We start from the raw sequence: 5,506 nt of genomic DNA on the forward strand, positions 1-5,506 counted from the left end.
AACCGAAAATCCTAACAACCTTCTATCATTCTTTTTTTTTCGTTAAAATTATTTATTGTTTCATTTTGTTTCAAATTTCTGAAAACTCATTAAACATTATCTATTTGATTATTTGGTCTTGGTATTAGTTAGAAGTAGTATTTTCACACTCCTCGTGGGAACGACCTGTACTTTCCATTGTTCTACTAGTGAGACACTGTGCACTTGCAGTATTTTATTGTAGGTTTCCGAACTTACCATCCATAAACGGTCAATTTAAATTATGAGTATTGATCCCGATCATTAAGAATGTTGGTCTTAATGCTATTTTGTTCTTTTGAAAATGATATTGGCTATAGTTGAATGATGTTTTTTGTCCAATTGGTTGTACCAACTCGATTCAAATATATTTATTTGGGGTTATAAGTACTTGAACACCATTATTGCGTACTTGATATTTTCTTCCCAAAATTTGAATATTCCATGGAATGTAATCCACTTACTCGACTATTAATTTGTCAGTAGTTTCAAAACATACGTTCAAATAAAATCACATATATTCCAATTTTTGTGGAAGAACTCACAAAATATGATATGAGTCAGAATATTTTCATTTCTCTACTTCGTCCATGAGACTCGAACAAGTATATGTTGAAGTATGATAACAAGAGAACTATTTTTAGTAATATATTCAACCTAAAGTAAGTGGTTGACATGTCTAATGAGATTCTCTTGGCTTGTTGAGATAAAGAAATTTTTCAAATTAAGATAAATGTGGCAAAATTGAAAATGGAAATAACCCCGAAGTAATGAGGGTTAGACGTACTGACTCATATAAAGCATGTGAAAAGGGACATATATATCATGAGACAAAGATGTATTTTTTCCCCCGGTAGTATTGACACCAAAGTACAAGTATCAACTCAATATGTGATGAAGCTAAGATGTAATTCTAGCTCTCATCATATTAGCAACCAATTTCCATGGGAGAGTCATACTTTAGACATCAACTTTAATGACAAGAAGAACTTTGCTTAGCCAATTGACTATTTCATTGAACTAGATCAGTTGTCTGCGCTTATGGAATGAAAAGTATGTCATTCCCATGAGACATCAATTCTCTAACATATATCGGTAAAAGTAATTGAGTTGAATACGACTTTGGATACGTAATAAGACCACACCACTTATTAAATTTTTTTAGACTCAATGTCTAAGCTCTGTATGTATTAAGGGATAATCACATCTTGTTAAGTGGAAAGGGTGTTCATGCGTGAACTATTACCTACCTTTTTGGAAACTTACAGTGAGAATGGATTTGATTGCATCTATAAATTATTTCTAATGAATGTGGAAGGAAGCATATTCATAGAAAGTTAGTGTGTCAATATAGTGAATTGCAAATCATTGGAACTTGAATTATTGAATCTATATTAACCCCAACAATGAAATGATTGGGATTGATTCATAAAGACTTTGACTTAACCATAAGGCACATTGGTTGTGATACGATGTTTCGATTTGAAAGTAGTAACACGGGCATCACTTCATTTGAGTGTACAATACGATGAACTAATAGAATCTGAAGTTACGACATCTATCATAATCAGTGATTTCTAAAGTTACTAGATTTGCACTACCTCTCCCCATTATGCTTTAGAGTAAAAAAGCACGTCACTCATTTTACAAAGTCTTTCTTTAGTAAAACATGAGTGAGACCATTATGTTTTACTTAGATGAAAATGGTAAATAACTCATTCTCCAAGTAACCAAGGTGTTGTTAGTGAACATATATCCATGCAGAATGCGGATCATTCAAGTGATTTATGGCTCTGCTGGATAAATTCGACGCATTGAGTCAGTTATTGCTCACAACAAACGATGCAATTTATGTACAATTCCTGGCACATATTACACAATGCAAATTGCAAAGTATCACCAACCTTGTTAATGCTAGAGAATTTACATCAAAAGGACTTGATGAATTTTGCATGTTTAATAGGATCAATATAGAGCATCTTATAACCAATGGTCTCGCAGAGGCTACCATCAAAGGTTATAGATGGTGCCTAAGGAATAGGTTACGCGTACCAACCTATCTTTTATTGCTTTGGGGATATGCAGTATTACACGCATCTTACTTAATTTGTTTTTAGAACCCAGTATTATTCAACCTTTTCTGTGTACCAGTTGATAACTGGATTTAAGCCTGACATTCATGTTCTTACACATTTTTGGTTGCACTATATATGTGCCATTACGACTCCATATCGTGCTATGATGGGTCTTCAAAACTGTTAAGTAGTTATGTTGGAAATGGGTTCCCAACAATTATCCGCATTTTAAAACTTTTGGCAGGAGATCTCTTACCGCTAGATTTGCGGGTTATCACTTTAATGAGACAGTCTTCTCGTCGTTAAGGGAGATAAGAAAAAGTATTTTCTAAGGGAACGACAAGAATTGTCGTGCTGTGTTCTCACTATGTCTAATATTGATTCTTGTACTCCACAAATATAAATGTAAAGTGATAAATAATATTCGATTTTCAGAATGTACACTGATGTTGCTAAAATGATGAGATCACACATACCAGCTGCTAACCTACCTGCAAAGTTACAAATCCTCAATACGGGATATACACCATAGACTAAGGTGTTGCAACTACACTTAGTGGAAGTGTGGTTGAGGCCGTGGCTCCATAAAGGAAGATGGAGAGACCACCAGGTTCGATCAATGCTCACCTAGAAAGGAAGTAGATGAGTAAGGCACAACCTAATTTGTATCATTAATGAAATCGTCTCATTTGATTGTCTCTGAATATGTCCATGAATCAATACTGGAGGACGCTTCGAAGTTTTAAATGATTCTAGAGAACAATGAAATCCTGATGGATTATGAGAATGCACATGAGTCAATGGAAGGATCGTGCGTGCACAGTGATGAGACAATCCATAAATAGTTGCTCCAGAAGTAGAGCACAATGATATCGAACCATTCTTTATTTTTATTAATTTCAAATAAAGAGTATATTTGCCCCATGCAATCCAGGTAGAACATAGTTCTTTGACAAATATACGGGTATTTGGTGTGGTAGTGCTAACCAACCAAGTGTAAAGCATGTGGGACATATCTGGTTATTTGTCATAAAGTGTAGTGAGAAGAAAGCAGTCTTAAAGTACAAAGACTCGCCTTGTGGCGCAAGGTTTCTCACAAAGCCCTGGAATTGTTCTCTTATAATGAACTTCATAATGTTCCGCTACTCAATTAGCTTGGTAATTTTTAAAGGAATTGAAATGCAGCATATGTATGTGGTTGTTACGTATCTCTGAAAGAATCAAGAGATAGAAGATATTTACAAAAGTACTTGATAGCCTTTTCTTATCCAAATCAAGTGACTCTAAACCACAGAGTGCGTTTACAGTTAGATAGAACGCTCACTTATAGATAGAAGCAATCAGGCGGATGTGGTATACCCGTCTAAGTGGCTATTTGATTTTGAGGGGATAGACAAGCAAGTTCCTGATTTGGAATTCTAGCTACCTATGTTGATGTAACAGAAATGATGAGTACTCTTGACATAATAAGTGACCCTACAAGATACTCTAAATCCAAATTTGAGATGAGAAATCTGGGGAAAGATCCATCGAAAATTGAGCTTGTGGTATATTATTCCACCAATTTGAATATGTCTAAAGTTGTCAGGAAATTTAACAAGGACATGCATCCTGCTAACACTCCCATGGTTAGTCGAGGTTCAAATGTAAGTAAATGACCAATTCGTCTAAAGGAAGATGACGAAGATGTGTCAGGATATGAATTCCCCTTATCTAAGTACAATAGACGTATTATTATACTTAGCATAATGTACTCGACCAAATGTTACATCCTCAGTGAACTTGTTAGTTAGATATAGCTCAGCGCCAACGCAATGTCATTGGAATGGTATAATGAACGTAATCATCACTACGAAATACTGAATTTTAGTCACGCCAAATAGTCGTAGCAATTGACCAAAAATCCGTGACAAAAGATAAACAGCCACGGCTTCCTTGCCGTAACAAATAGCCCAGTGGCTAATTTTATTAGCCACGTTCTCTGCCACTGTTTTCTTGTGTTGCAATTGTTATATGATCATTTTCCATGAGTGTTAGCCGTCACTATTTAGCACACATGTGTGCCATGATTTGTCGTTGTTGCCACATGTTATGTCCGTGACAAAAGGTCACCATAAGATTTTCTTATACATTCTGTTTACTACTTTGCAGAGTTTGGTTTTTAGCAAGTATTGAAACTTCATATTAAAGGTCATTCACCAACAATTCAAGTAGAAAATATAAAAACTTTAACTTATTCATTAGAGAAAATCAGATAATCTAGAAGATTCAAATACAAAAAAACTAGCCAAGTCAAATGATATAATCGTCAATTCATGATGTCGAAACGAAAAAGAACATAACTATTCTTGATATCGAAACGAAACGGAAAAGAACATGACTGACATACGATACTGGAACTACTCATACGATACTGGAACTAAAACAATTTCAGGTGTGAATATATACAGAAAACAAGATTAACTTGTTTCTCCAAAACTCTTAAGAGATTCTAATAATATCTCTTTTTTCGCTTTAACCTGGAATTGAGGATATTAAGGGGAATACATGATATCTTCACTTCGCATTTTAGCAGGAAAAGATAAGTTTAGCACTTTCATGGTAATTCTCAACCACTCAAGTCTTCTGATCATCTGCCACCTGATCTTACTAGATGTATGTGTAATCTGTAAGATGTATTCAGATCATTCGTATACCACGAGATGATACTTGACAAATGCTTTATCGCTCCAGCCAAATCCCAATAAATCTACAACATAAACTTCGTAATTAACAAACTTCGGTATGTTGCATCTGTTCACATGGTAATTGACATAACTGAGCTATATATTAAAAGATTATACAAAAAAATCAACCCTAACCAGTAAATAGGTAATATGAGCCAATCACCAAACAAAAAATTATCTTTTTTTTTGAAACATAAGTTTTATTAAGATTAGAAAGAAATTACACGAGGGTATTTTGTACCTATAGAGTCTGCCATTACAATAGGACTAATACATAGTGGTGTTATATGGTCCCAGATGGTTGTTGATAGGTTTGTTGAAGTGCGGTCATCCGCCTCTTTGTTTGATATCCCATCTGCCGCTTGATTCCCTTCCCTGTAATTGTGGTTTATGGTGCATTGTGGAATTTGGGTCATTCTAGTTTTGATTTCTGTTATCATGTTGATTAAGTACCAAGGTGGCTCGGTTGTTGAGTTTAAAAAACGCAGGAGGTTTTCTGAATCCTTTTCGAATTGTACCTTCGGCCATTCTCGATCTGTAGTCGTTCTTGTCGCGATAAGCATGGCCCAAGTTTCGGCGGTGAGGGCGGTTGTTATCCCGAAAGGTTGTGGCTAAGATTGTGATAGCTTCATCATTTCTGCAGATGATACCCGCTCCTACAAGATCCGGATGACCTCTAGCTGCCCC

This window comes from Papaver somniferum, chromosome 5 (genome assembly GCF_003573695.1).
Source record: "Papaver somniferum cultivar HN1 chromosome 5, ASM357369v1, whole genome shotgun sequence".
Taxonomy (NCBI): domain Eukaryota; kingdom Viridiplantae; phylum Streptophyta; class Magnoliopsida; order Ranunculales; family Papaveraceae; genus Papaver; species Papaver somniferum.